Raw genomic sequence first — 15,067 nt, forward strand, 5'->3', positions numbered from 1 at the left:
TGTCACCTTCTCTGTACTTCTCCCTTGATCTGCTTCTTATGCTAAGTCTTCATTTGAACAGCTCAGGGAATTGCACTACTATAGGATTATTTTCTAATAAGAAATTGGAAATTTATGTATTTATTTTTCTGCAGTATAAAACAAAACAAAACAAAACCAAGCAAAAACCTAACTAAAAGAAATTAGGGAAGGTGTGACTTGAAGAGATAATCATTTTAGCAACATATTTCAATAAGTAACTTCTACAGAAAATATCCTTGTAGTCTTGGGTCTCCCCAGTGGCGCAGCGGTTGAGCGCTGGGCTGCGAAGCTGCCCACAGTCTGCAGCGCCGGTTCGATCCCCATCTGCCATCGAGGGGCCCACATAGTGCACAGACCTCTCCTGCCAAGCTCGCTGCTCCCCTCAGCAGTGTACTTCATCAGTCTGCCTGTTTTGTTCCCCGCTCTGGCTCTGGTGAATTCTCTCACCCTCCCAAGCTTCTGACACAGTGCTTGTATAAATAAATAAATAAATCTTACAAAAAAAAAAAAATTCTTGTAGTCTTTTCATCTTAAAACAAAAGTGAGTGTATGTAAATATAGTTGAGAAGATTTGGTTTAAAAGTAGCAATTCTAAGACTTTTTGTTACATATAACAGCTTTGAAACTCTAGCAGTGGAAATATTTTTCAATATTTCTATTAATACTTCATGAACATTTAGTGATGCATTGGCACAATATTTTAAAACTTGTTACATATATATTTTTTAATATTTACTGTGATGAAGGTTGTCTACAAAATATTGCTTAGCTAAGGTTTATAATATTGATAGAAGGATAAACTGGAATTTGAAGAACTATGATTACTAGGGAAGAGGGGTTTGTGTAAATCTTTAGATGACAAAATTAAATGATTGATTCAATTTTGCCTGCAATATCAAACTCTAAATCCTGAATCTAATATCAAGCTTAATTATTTCAAGAGTAAGTCTTTCTATTTTATCAGTATGTTTTATCCTCAGTTCTAGGGTCTGGTATTATGGGGGGAAAGTTTTATATATTTTTTAAAGATTTATTTATTTGTGCATACAAGAGCTTGGGTACAGGCCAGAGATGCAGGGGATGAGAGGATTTACCAGAGACAGAGTGAGGAACAGAACAGGCAGATTTTGAAATGCACTGCTGAGGGGAGCAGCAGGCAAGCCAGGAGAGGTCTGCTGCTCCATGTGGGTTGCTCCCTGGCTGGTGGGGTATCGAATTCGTGCTGCAGAGGCTGTGGATTGCTTCACAGAATGGTGCTTAACCCCTTGCACCACCAGGGAGGCCTGGAAAGTTTTATAATCTAGACTGAGCAAGCTAATAAAGTGTTCCAAAGAGCATGTCTATAAAATATTAATAAGAAGATTTTGGGGATCACATTAATTTGAATTAATCTAGATAGGAATAACTATATCATATAAAGGAATCACTAAAATGTAAGCCCATAATCACAAATATCTTATTACTTTCCTATTCTTTGCTAAGTGGCAAGAATACAGTAAATAGCAATAAATTTTATATTTTAAAAAACCTAACAGTTAAAAGAAAAAAAATCATCACAGCAGTTTTCTATTACATTATCCATGTTTTAAAAACATATACCCATAGGAATTAGATATTCAGAATACAGACCCTAAACTTTGAGCAATGATGACTTCTTGGTAATTTCATCTATGCCATTTCAATGAAGCAATCATAAAAAGAAAATTTGGAGTTCTTGTGGCAAGCATCTGAAAAAATCAATCCACATTTTCCTGAGTCAAAATAGCAATGTGACCAGGAATAAACCCATTCTGACCAAATAACTATTCTGAATCTTTAACTTGGTGGTAACTATGCCTTGTGTGTTAGATAATTTATATGCACGTTCCCAAACTTTTAGGCATTTCGAATGCTGAAACAATTCAGCATATTTTTCTCCTGTAGCCCACTCTCCCCCTATGCTGACTATTAGATTTTGAAATCCAGTCCTTTCTTCTGAGCATCTGGCATAAATCTTCATCAGACACGAAGAAGGAGGGGCAAATTCTGTGGTCTGCATAAGAACAGCATGACAGCTGCCAGTTTAATCCCTTGACTATGCAAAAATTTCTTCAAGGAGGGAATCCCACTTAACATGCAAACAGTCAAGCCTGATGCATTTGGTTTCTTTCCATCTTAGTGATATTAATTAGAATGAAACAGAACAGCATCCTTTTTTATCTTGTCCTGAAAAATAGCTAAATTTATAGAAAAGGAATTTTGTTATGTCAGCATCTAGATGACTCAGATTTACATAGTAAGTATGAACTTGCACTGCATACTTACAGAATGGTAATATCTCACATATTGATTTTGAAAACTGCTCAATAGCATGTGCTCAATTGTGTTGGTAAAAATGTTAAGGAAGTTTGAACTTGAATGTAGGATGGGGATAGAAACGAGGGGCCCTGCCATGAATAAACATAGATCATTTTCTGCTTTCACATTTGGGCTTTTGTTTTTTTTTCTTGAAACATCCGTGATCTTTTACTAAATAATCCTCACCAGCAGGGCACTGATCTGGACCATCCCTGTGATTCTGGGCAGAACTCCTCTTACTAGAAACCTTCTATGCTTCACTCCGCCAAAATTGTAACTATTTGTCCTTTCATGACATTTTCCATGACTACAGTCTTCTTCAGTAATGCATTCCAGCAACTCACAAGTCTTGGAACCAAAAAGAGATACTACTAAATGGAAACTTCCAGAGAGAAAGTCAAATACTGTTCCCCATTTATTATCCTGGAATCAACTCCAAAACCAAGGCAGAATTATTTTATTTCACTCTGTGGTTAGCACCCCTGGGTGCAGTGGCCATAATCCAAATTAGATCCCAAAACTCTTCTGAAATCTTTGTTTTTATTAAGAAAAAAACTTGAAAAAACTATTTGTATTTGTAACTCCCTTTTTGCATTTCTAATTTGCTAAATGGATTTGCAATTGTGGCTCACTTAACCCATGACATCAGAGACATTCTTGAGACAATTAGAATCTCATTATAATCACCATCAAATGCAACCTGTTATTTACAAGTCTCATTCTTGTTATAAATTTTCTTCAGCATATCTGAGAGTAATAATAACATTGTCAAGTACTCCTCTAAGTGCTTTACAAATATTAGCTTATGGTGTTACACACTCTGGACAACTCAGATTTCCTTGACAGATGCCTCCCACACAACTCTACTTGTGCTAGGTCTTCTCTCCACTTTCAGACCCAGATGAACCTCCTTGGTGAGGAAACACCAAGAGTTCGATGATAACTGGAACTGCAGGACATTCAGTTTTATCCTGGGGTGAACTTTGGTCAATAGAAAACAACAGATGAGGAATCCCAAATATAACTCCTTTACAAAGGGGTCTCTGTCCTGTGGCCGTCACTTACTGCCACTCTGGAGGGTAATTTTCATGTAGGGATAAACTGTCCTGTCAAGAGACCTCCTGAGTCTCTCAGGGCTTGCTGTAAAATAGCAACCAGATTGGGCCTTCCTGGTGGCGCAGCGGTTGAGCGCTGGGTTGCGAAGCTGCCCGCAGCCTCTGCAGCGCCGGTTCGATCCCCGGCTGCTCCCCAGCCACCGGTGGAGGGTCCCACATGGTGCGCAGACCTCTCCTGCCGCCCGCTGCTCCCCTCAGCAGTGTACTTCGGTCCTTCTGCCTGCACTGCTCCCTGCTCTGGCTCTGGTGAATTCTTTCACCCTCCTGCGCCTCTGACTGTACCCAGTGTTTGTATAAATAAATAAATTAATTAATCTTAAAAAAAAATAGCAACCAGATTGATAAATTTCATCACATGCACCGTTTTACCTCTTTTGTTATTGCAGTTCTTTTCTCTCTCTCTCTCTCTCTCTCTCTCTCTCTCTCTCTCTCTCACTACTTTGGCTGGGCTAGAACGACTGAAATTAAAGGATTCATTTCTCAAGTCTTCTCTCATGCTCTGCTTTCTAGAAGCATTGGAACAAGATGCTCTTTTAATCTTCATAAAATTCTATGAGGTGGGTAGTATGATTTGGCACATTGTAAAGTAAGAAAGTTAAAGCACAATGCAGTAAAGCAACTTACTCAAATTAACACAATTTACATATGGTAGGTCAGGATATAAATACTTGCATTTAGTTCCAGAGAATATATTCAATGCTTTATGATAGTGCCTGGAACAAGAAGTCAGTTGTAGAGAAAACTCCGTATCAGCTTTATCTCCACAAGACCAAAGAATGATTCAAGGGAGAAAAAACATTAGAGATCGTTGCATTAAGTACCAGATAATGTCACAGAAAATGTAAGAAGAGAAAATGCCACTTCCCAATAAGATCTGCTGTGTAATTGAAAGCAGTGTTTACTAACTGCTTACATTGATATGGTAGGAGAGATTTTTAGCACTAGTAGTGTTAAAATATTCTAAAAGGATCAGAAAAACAAGTAAACAAGAATATTTGGGATTATAGTCTTTTAAATAAACCTCTAAAAGAAATTGTGTCTATATCCCTTTCTCTATATAGTTTTCAAGTAGTAATTTATGGCAAAGCATAACTTTATTTAATTTTAAATATTAAATCCAATCATAATTTAGGGCTAGAGTTATTAATAGCTATTCCTATGAATTTTAGACTATAAATCATTTTATATTAGAACTTTTCTTTTAAAAAATCAAGGCTCCTAAATCCTCAAATTAATGTAGCAGTGCCAACACCCATTAAACAAACCTAAAAAGCAGTTATCATAATAAAGTTATAAGACAGGGAAACAGATACCTGACTGGGGTAATATAAAATTAATATTTTCTCACTATGGTTTAGAATGTGAAATATCAACATAAAAAGTTGGGAAATCTAGTATTTGTTCCTAGTAATATTTTCTTACATATGTGTAATAATAAGTCTGATAATTCACTTATTATTGCAGAATAGACTGTGGTCTACCTCAAGTACATATATACCATTCCATTCATTCCAAAAAAAATCAATTACAGTTCTTGAAGGAAAATGTGGAGGAATCTCAAAATCCAGTTGAATTTTTGAGAGTTCAAGCTTCAAACGCCATGTTTTCCAGCCCATAATCTAAATATTACATTTTGAATCTTCAATCCTCTACTTGTACATTCAAATCATCAAATTTTACTGATTTTCCCCTTACATTTTCTCAGTTTTAACATTTTTGTGTGTATTTTAATAGCTTCAAAGTTGTGCTGTATTCTATTTGCCATTGTAATTCAACCAATATGGCTCTATATTTTGTACACATGTTGCAGACACACCTTTTTAAAAGAGAGGCATCATTTTTCCAACCCCCAATTACATGCAGCTGCCTTTCATTATGAGTACCCTTATACCATGAACCAAAGGGAAAGAATATTAGGGAAATAGAGGCATAGCTGAGTGTCCCCTACATAACACAGCAGGCAAGTGGGCCTGCCTCTCCTGCTTTTCCTGTCTCAACTTGCACCCAGGAAGTTGGAGGAAAACTACAGAGAAGAGACATGGGTGAGAGACATTTGAGGAGGGTGTCCTTGACAGGACAAGACAGACATAACCTTGATGTGGTTTCTCCTTCTGTCTCATCTTTCTGGGTCCTGCTTAACACCCCACTCTTCTGGTTCCCCACCATACAGTATCTTATACCTGTGGCAAGATTTCAGGCCTCAGCTGCCTACTTTGGAATAACCCTGTTTGACTGGATATTTCCCCATGAGGAGATGGGTAATTTGGGATTTGGAGGGCAAAAACTACTATTAAGGAATATCTTTTCTGGGCCTCCCCGATGGCGCAGCAGTTGAGCGCTGGGTTGCCAAGCTGCCCGCAACCTCTGCAACGCCAGTTCAATCCCTGGCCACCGGCAACGGTCCCACATGGTGCGCAGACATCTCCTGCTGCCCTCTGCTCCCCTCAGCAGTGTATTTCTTCCTCAGTCTGCCTATTCTGTGCCCTGCTCTTGCTCTGGTGAATTCTCTCACCCTCCCGCGCTTCTGATTGCATCCCAGTGCTTGTATAAATAAATAAATAAATCTTAAAAAAAAGGAATATCTTTTCTTCTCTCTTTATGTACACAACTCTATTAAAATTCTTTCACATTTAGAGTATTCTTCCTTTGTATATGTGCAAGTGATGACTGGACTTGTTGCAGAGTGTGTATGTTAAATCTGACTCAATACTAATACATATTAAGGAGATATACATGCCAAAAACAACAAAATAGTCACATTATAAAATGGGCAGAGAATCTGAACAGACACTTCTCCAAAGATGGCATACAGATAGCTAACAGGAAGATAGATAAGTTTCAGCATCGTTATTTTTAAACACAAATCAAAACCACAACAAGATATTGCCTCACACCTATGAGAATAGCTGTTCTCTAACTAGAATAGGCCTTTAGGGAAATTAAATGTTAATATTTATGAAGCTTTAGAAGCATATTTGGCTGTTAGTATGAGTAATTTTTTTAATAAAAAATAATTGTCCTGCATTTAACAGGGGTCTTTACCTCTGCTAGAAATTTACTTTGGAAAATGCAAAATCAGTGTGACAAATTTAAACTAGTTAAATTCTTCAAATTCATTTCAATAAAAAAATATGTACATCAAAACATTGAGCTTGAAAGTGTTTGCACGAGATATTTTTTTTTCTTTTACAAGTAATTTATTTGTGTTTCAACCAAATATGCTGAGTGATTCTAATTTATGTAAAATCATCCTATAGTTTAAAAAATGTTCCAGCTATTTTCAGTGGCCAGTAATAGGTTTATCTTAGTATTATTATTTTTTTTTCTTTTTTTTTTTTCTTTTTTGCAGCCCCCCCATTCTGACCCCAGTCCCTCCTCTCCCGCCCCCGCCCCCCTAAAAGTGTCCCTGGTTCATAGTTTTTTGTTGATTTTGATTTTCACTTTCTTATATTCATTTTCCTGGTCCCTTATTTAAGTTTTCTAGATTCCTGCTATGAGTGAGACCATCCGGTATTTTTCTTTTTCTTTTTGGCTTATTTCGCTGAGCATGATCCCTTCCAGCGCCATCCATGTTGCTGCAAATTGCATGTGTTTATCTTTTTTGAATGCTGAGTAATAGTCCATGGTATATATGTACCACATCTTCTTGATCCAGTCATCTATTTTGGGGCATTTGGGTTGCTTCCATAGCTTAGCTATTGTAAACAGTGCTGCTATAAACATAGGGGTGCAGGTGTTCTTTGGAATTGATGTTTCTGTGTCCTTTGGGTAAATACCTAGGAGTGGAATTGCTGGGTCATATGGAAGCTCTATGTTTAGTAGGTCCAGAAATCTCCACACAGCTCTCCACAGTGGTTGGACCAGTTTGCACTCCCACCAACAGTGCAGAAGAGTTCCTTTTTCTCCACACCCTCGCCAACATTTGTTGTTGCTAGTTTTTTTAATATGTGCCATTCTCACTGGTGTAAGATGGTATCTCATGGTAGTTTTGATTTGCATTTCCCTGATGACAAGTGATGTTGAACATTCTTTCATATGCCTGTTGGCCATTTGCATTTCCTCTTCAGAGAAGTTTCTTTTTAGCTCTTCTGCCCATTTTTTGACTGGATTATTTTCTTTGTTGTTGTTGAGTCTCATCAGCTCTTTGCAGATTTTTGTGATCAGTCCTTTATCATTAGTGTTGGGTGCAAAAATGTTCTCCCAGTTGGTGGGGTTTCTCTTTGTTTTTGTTATTGTCTCTTTTGCTGTGCAAAAGCTCTTTAATTTGATGTAGTCCCAGCTGTTTATCTTTGCCTTCACTATCACTGCTTTGGGTGATGTGTCTGTAAAGATGTCTTTGATGTGCAAATCACGTAGTGTTTCGCCTATATTTCCTTCTATATATTTTATGGTTTCAGGTCTTATGTCTAGTTCTTTAATCCATTTTGAGTTGATTTTTGTGTATGGTGTGAGGTGGTGGTCAAGCTTCATTCTTTTGCATGTAGCGACCCAGTTTTCCCAGCACCATTTATTGAACAAACTTTCTTTGCTCCAATGCATATTCTTTGCTCTTTTGTCAAAGATTAGTTGACCATAAATCTGTGGGTTTATTTCTGGATTTTCTATTCGATTCCATTGGTCTGTATGTCTGTTCTTGTTCCAATACCATGCAGTTTTGATGATTATGGCTTTGTAGTATAGTTTGAAGTCTGGGAGTCTGATGCCTCCATTCCCTTCTTTTTTTTTCAGGAGAGCTTTGGCTATTCGGGGTTTTTTGTGATTCCATATGAATTTCATCAATAATTGTTCTATTTCTTTGAAGAATGACATTGAAATTTTGATTGGAATAGCATTGAATCTGTATATTGCTTTTGGAAGGATGGCCATTTTAATAATGTTTATTCTTCCAATCCATGAGCAGGGGATGTCTCTCCATTTCTTTGTGTCTTCTTCTATTTCTTTTAACAGTGTTTTATAGTTTTCTTTGTATAGGTCCTTTACCTCTTTTGTTAGATTTATTCCCAAATATTTGATTTTTTTTGTTTCAATAACAAAAGGGATGGTCTTTTTGATTTCTTCTTCTTCAGATTTATTGTTTGTGTATAGGAAGGCTACTGACTTTTGCGTGTTGATTTTGTATCCTGCCACTTTACTGAACTGATTGATGAGTTGAATTAGCTTTTCTGTGGAGTTTTTGGGGTTCTCTATGTATAATATCATATCGTCTGCAAATAGTGATAGTTTGACTTCTTCTTTTCCTATTTGGATTCCTTGGATGTCTTTCTCTTGTCTTATTGCCCTGGCTAGGACTTCCAGTATTATATTGAAAAGCAGTGGTGAGAGTGGACATCCTTGTCTTGTTCCAGATCTTAATGGAATTGCTTTCAGCTTTTCACCATTGAGAATGATACTGGCTGTTGGCTTGTCATAGATGGCCTTTATGATGTTGAGGTATGTTCCTTGTATCCCAAGAATTTCAAGGGCTTTTATCATGAATGGGTGTTGCACTTTGTCGAAAGCTTTCTCAGCATCTATTGATATTATCATATGGTTTTTATATTTCTTTTTGTTGATGTGTTGGATAACGTTGATTGATTTTCGGATGTTAAACCATCCTTGTGCCCCTGGAATGAATCCTACTTGGTCGTGGTGAATTATCTTATGGATACATTGTTGGATTCTGATAGCTAAAATTTTATTGAGGATTTTTGCATCAGTGTTCATTAAGGAGATTGGCCTGTAGTTTTCCTTTTTTGTGTTGTCCTTGTTCGGTTTTGGTATTAGTGTAATGTTGGCTTCATAAAACGTGTTTGGTATTGTCCCTTCCTTCTCAATTTTTTGGAAGAGTTTGTGAAGGATAGGCACTAATTCGTCTCTGAATGTTTGGTAGAATTCATTTGTAAATCCATCAGGTCCTGGGCTTTTGTTTTTGGGGAGGTTTTTGATTACCATTTCAATTTTGCTAATTGTAATTGGTCTGTTTAGGTGTTCTATTTCTTCTTTATCTAGCTTTGGGTGATTGTAGAGTTGTAGGAATTTGTCCATCTCCTCTAGATTGTTAAACTTGTTTCCATATAACTGTTCATAGTAGTTACTGATTATTCTTTCGATTTCTGCTGTGTCCGTTGTGATTTCTCCTCTTTCATTGATGATCCTGTTTATTTGTGCTTTCTCCCTTTTTTCCTTTGTGAGCCTGGCTAGGGGTTTGTCTATTTTATTGATTTTTTCAAAGAACCAGCTCTTGGTTTCATTGATCTTTTGGATTGTTTTTTTAGTTTCAATTTCATTTATTTCTGCTTTGGTTTTTATTATTTCTTTTCTTCTACTGGTTTTGGGGTTTTTTTGTTGTTCTTTTTCTAGATCTTTGAGCTTCGAGATTAGGTTGTTTCTTTGAGTTCTTTCTTGTTTCTTGATGTGAGCTTCTATTGCTATATATTTTCCTCTTATTACTGCTTTTGCTGCATCCCATACATTTAGGATATTGGTGTCCTCCTTGTCGTTCAATTCAAAAAATTTTTTAATTTCTTCTTTGATCTCCTCATTAGTCCAATGGTCTTCCAGTAGTGTGGCTTTTAATCTCCATGAGGTAGGAAAGTTCCTTGCCTTCTTTTTATGGTTTATTTCTAGTTTGATGCCTTCATGGTCAGAAAAGATGGTTGATATGATTTCAATCTTGGTGTATCTGTTGATGTTTGTCTTGTGCCCCAGTATGTGATCGATCCTGGAGAATGATCCGTGTGCGCTTGAGAAAAATGTGTACTCCGTTTTTTGGGGGTTTAGTGTTCTATAGATGTCTGTTAAGCCCAATTGCTCTAGGTCCTTATTTAGAGCTTTGGTTTCTTTACTTATTTTTTGTGTTGTTGATCTATCCATTGTTGATAGTGGTGTGTTGAAGTCTCCCACTACGTATGTGTTTTCTCTGATGTCTGTTTTCAGAGAGGACAACAGTTGTCTGATATATTTTGGTGCTCCTTCGTTTGGTGAGTATATGTTAACGAGTGTTATTTCTTCTTGAAGTATTGTCCCCTTGATCATAATGTAGTGACCATTGGGGTCTCTTTTTATCTTTTTGAGTTTGAAATCTGTTTTATCTGATATAAGTATAGCTGTTCCTGCTTTCTTTTTTGGTCCATTTGCTTGTAGCATTGTTTTCCATCCTTTAACTTTGAGCCTATTTTTATCTTTTGTAGCTAAATGTGTTTCCTGGAGACAGCAAAAGGTTGGGTTTTGTTTCTTAATCCAGGCTGCAACTCTGTGTCTTTTTATTGAAGAGTTTAGTCCATTTACATTTAGAGTTAATATTGATATGTTAACATCTGTATTTGCCATTGTGTTTGTCTTTCCTTTGATTTTATTTATTTATTCTATTAATAACTTTTTTTTTTTTTGGCCTTCTTTCATTGTTATTCGTCCCTCTGAGGTTCTGGCTTTAGGACTCCTTGTAGTATTTTTTGGAGTGGGGGTTTAGTTGCAATGAAATTCCGGAGTTTCTGTTTGTCTGGGAAGGTCCATATTCTTTCTTCAAAGAGGAAGAAGAGCTTTGCGGGATAGAGTATTCTTGGTTGGCATCCGTTTTCTTGGAGTCTGTTGACTATGTCCCTCCACTCTCTCCTTGCCCGTAGTGTTTCTTCGGAGAAGTCTGATGTCAGCCTGATTGGTTTTCCTTTGAATGTTATCTGTTTCTTCCCTCTTGCCAGCTTCATTATTTTTTCCTTGTCCTGGATTCTTAGGAGATTTACTATTATGTGTCTTGCTGTATTTTTCCTTTCGTCGTGGAAGTTTGGTGTTCTTCTTGCTTCTTGTATATCAATTTTCAGCTCCTTCTTCACATTTGGGAAGTTCTCTTCAATTATCTCTTTGAATATTTTCTCTGTTCCTACATCTCTCTCCTCTCCTTCTGGTATTCCTATAACTCTTATATTTCCTTTCCTCATGGAGTCAGATAGTTCCCGAAGTCTTTCCTCGTTCTTTTTCCTTCGTATTTCTCTTTCCTTTTCTGTTTTGGTTCTTTTTATTTCTGTGTCTTCAAGATTACTTATTCGTTCTTCCATTTCATCAATTCTGCTTTCATTGCTTTTCCCAGAATTCTTTAGTTCTTCCACTAATTCTTTGATCTCCTGCATTTCTTTTACTTCCCTCTTTAGGGACTCAATTTCTTTCTTCTGACCATTGTTTTCCCTCTCTAGGGACTCAATTGCATTCTTCTGATCGTTGATTATTTTTCCCTTATCATTGTTTTCCTTTATGACTTCTGTCAGTTTTTTAATCACGGCAATTTTAAATTCTCTTTCTGGAAGGCTCAGAAATTCTTCCAAGTTATTGTCGTTGCAATCTGGGGGCTGGTTTTCTTTTTGTGGTGTGCTTTTTCTCTGGAGAGTTGCTAGGTTGCGTGTGGTTCTTCTCCTCCCTACTGTCTGTTTTCTAATTTGCCGTATGCGTTGGGACACTGTGTTGTCGGGACTGGCCGGCATCTTGGGTGGGCTTCTCTGCTCCCCTCTGATTCCTCCAGGAGTCATCTGTCAGTTTCAAGCAGTCTTTACTGGAGAAAGTTCCCTGTTCTAAAATGCCGATGTGGGGACACACTCCCCTGTGCGCCTGGTCTGCCCCGGCGGTGGGTTCCTGCTCCCCCTCTGGGCTTGGACTGCAGGCCAGAGGGGGTCTGGCGTGGGCGAACTTCCCCCGCTCACCTCTGGCTCCTGAGGAAGCCTTCTGCAGGTAGTCTTTACTGAAGAAATGTCCCTGTTCTAAAATGGTGATGTGGGACACACTCCCTGCGCGTCTGGTCTCAGGCACACTCTTCTGCGCGCCTGGTCTGCCCCGGCTGTGGGTGCTCGCTCTCCCTGTGGGCTCAGACTACTTGTTCGGAAGGGTCCGGGTGTGGGCTAACTCCCCAGCTGGCCACTAGCTCCTTCAGGAGCCTCTTCTGGCTTCAAGTCGCTAGGTGGCGCCAGAGATCTCTCCTAGAGCCCTTGGGGAGCTTATTTTCCACTCTGTGGGACAGGGAGCAGAGCGGGGATGGTAGGGTACACCTCAACGGCTTTGGGGTGCTGTGTCTGCCTTGTGCCCCACCATCGTGGGGAACCCACGCCCCTAATTTCGTGCCCCGGGTCTCAGTTCCAAAGCCCTCAGTTCCAGGACACGGGCTGTAGCCCAGATCAGTGGCGCGGGAATGGCGCCTTTTGAATCCCGCTTCCCTGCCTGGGCGCCTGGTTCCTGCTCACTCAGGGAGGGCCTCCGCGGTCTCCCCGCAAGCCTAGGTCGCAGCAGGCGCGGGGACCTGGGCAGCTGCGATCCGATCCGGATCAGCGCGCCGCTTTCCGCGCAAGCTTACCGGGCGGCCAGGGCTGTGTGCTGGTGCTGGTCTCCTCCTGGGGGGCGGGGCTCTCTTTAATGGCGCCTGGAGCTCACCTCTGCGGTGGGTCCTGCAGGGTTCTCCACAGCTCCCGGTCACGGGGTGTGGTGGCTGAAATAGTTCCTTTCCACTCACAGTCCCACTTGGTGTGTCCGTTTTTCTTGTTGGCCGTTTTGGTTTGTTGTTTCCCTCCTCTCTGCCGGGTCGGAGAGTGCCGACTTTGTGGGCGGGGGAGGGGAGCAGGGTTCTGCGCTTCCCTCCCTTCTCGTCCTCTTTTATGGCCACTTTCTTCTTGGGGCAGTTTGCTGGAGTCGTCCGTTTATCTTCCGTGTCCCAGTTCTCACTGGGACCTGCCGCTTTTCCTCCCTATTAACTTTTTTTAATGGGAGATCTTACTCGCAGCGTCTCCTCGCCGCCATGTTTTCCGCCCCTTCTGCACAAGATATTTTCTTTAATGATCAGGATATGTGAATGAGCAGAGTAATATGAACTCACTCCAGGAAAGGAGTAAAGTTCTCTGTGTCTTTAAGACACAGGAACGCACATGCAAAGGAGCAGACAGTTGAATATTGTTGTCAAGGAAAGAGTCAGCAAGTTTGGTAAAGTGGAGCTGGTAGGATGCTTGGCATCGGATATACAAAATAATTTAACACCAGTTTTCCTTTTCCAGTTTTTAATCCAGTGAATGTCATGATACATAAACTCACATCCATGGAAAATATTCCTAGGGAGAAATGTCGGTGGAAAAGTTGGGTAACGTCTTCTTTTGCTGTATTCGATATAGTACTGAATTATATTATACAATTTCCATTTTACTAAAGAACTAAAGAATACACATGCCATTTTAATGTTCGAGAATAAGTAATAAATCAGACCATGGTCAAACATTAATATTTATAATTGTATTAGATTGTCCTAGAGACTTCGAGATGTTTTAAAAATTTGAAATATTTTTTCTGTATTTCTAATATCTAATGTGTTCTCTAAAGCAGCTCCTACAGATAAAGCAATGCTAGGTCTACAATGCTAGGTCAAAAGACAAGAAAGCACATATCAATCTTCTTTGGCATAGGTGGGCAAGCATAAGTTGACTAACCAAGGAAATTTCTATGGCTCCAGTATTGCAAGTGCATTTAACCTCTATGTAATCAGAAATAGATGTTGATGTCCATTTCTAATTTCTGTCAGGCTCTCTGAGAGAGGTTAGGTCACAGTGACCCAGAAGAGTAAAAACCTGACAGTGAAGTAGCTTAGCATTTCCATAAAAGTGTATCCTCTCATGTTTATATCAAATTTGGGGCCTGATTCCAATACCAAGTAGAGCATTTAGGGGTGTCTCAGCATACAGAAAGAAAAAAGAACATGAGAGAAAAAATAAAATGGTATTGGATTTGAAGAACTTTAATAATTTTTAATAGTAGTGGGGAAATAATTTTTTTATATAAGTCATTCTCACAGGCTCATGGTGATAATTCACTGAGGTTTTGATTTGCAATTCCCTAGCAGTAAGTGAAGATAAGTATTTTTCATGAAGATATTAAATTTCTATTACAGCTGAGTCTAATCTAGTCCATTAATCTATTCCTATGTCAACATTGCTTTAAATGCTTCATTAATAAAGTGAAACTATAGTGTTTTTACTGTGGGTTGAGACCCAATATTTTAATTTTTTCTATTAGTTTCCAATATATTTCCTAAGTTTTTTTCCTATAGATGTCCTTTTCTCATGTTAAAAAACTATTAAGAATTTCATTGTATTTTATAGCACTTACAGATTTAGGGAAAAAATGACAAATTTCAATATTTTTCTATTTTAGAATAAAATAGAGCTCCCTATTATTGGCAATCTGCTGTTCCATAATTGGTTTCAAGGTTTTTAATTATATCTTTCAATATTGTCCCAACATGCCTTGTGTTAGGAAATTTCTAGGTTTTCTTTTACTTTTTTCATAATTTTAATTGCATTTATGGATAGAAAAGCTACCAAGTTTATGTGTGAAAGTTTTTATTTTTTTTTAAAGATTTATTTATTTATACAAGAACCGGGGTACAGCCCAGATGTACAGGGGGGTGAGAGGATTCACCAAAGCCAGAGTGGGGAACAGAACAGGCAGAAATACACTGCTGAGAGGAGCAGCAGCAGGCGAGACAGGAGAGGTCTGCTATGCCATGTGGGTATCTCCACGGCTGGCGGGGATCGAACCAGCACTGCAGAGGCTGCAGACAGCTTCACAGCACTGTGCTCAACTGCCTGTGCCACCAG

This window comes from Talpa europaea (assembly GCF_964194135.1).
Source record: "Talpa europaea genome assembly, chromosome: 4".
Taxonomy (NCBI): domain Eukaryota; kingdom Metazoa; phylum Chordata; class Mammalia; order Eulipotyphla; family Talpidae; genus Talpa; species Talpa europaea.